This window comes from Psammomys obesus, unplaced genomic scaffold (genome assembly GCF_907164565.1).
Source record: "Psammomys obesus unplaced genomic scaffold, mPsaObe1.curated_primary_1811, whole genome shotgun sequence".
Classification (NCBI taxonomy): domain Eukaryota; kingdom Metazoa; phylum Chordata; class Mammalia; order Rodentia; family Muridae; genus Psammomys; species Psammomys obesus.
Window position 1 is genome coordinate 1,423,362 of NW_026592510.1, and position 336 is coordinate 1,423,697.

The window sequence follows — 336 nt, forward strand, 5'->3', positions numbered from 1 at the left end:
TGTCCACCAAAGAGAATTTCAGTGTTTTTAGATGCTTCTGTTCTGGTGATAAGCAATGTTTTCAGACTCAACTCACAGAGGTGTCTCCTCTTCCTACCATCGCTTTCAGGGCTTCTGCTCATTCAACGTCCTCATGTCTTTCACTAGGGGAAAGGAAGCAAAACGAAAGACAGCAGTGGGCACAGAAGCTGATGGCTGTGTGATGTCACCATAAAATCCCAGGCCCAGAAGCCTCATCATCAATGCTCCTTTAGATGAGTCCTCACTTTTCACTCCAGAAGAAAGAAAGAAAGAAAGAAAGAAAGAAAGAAAGAAAGAAAGAAAGAAAGAAAGAAA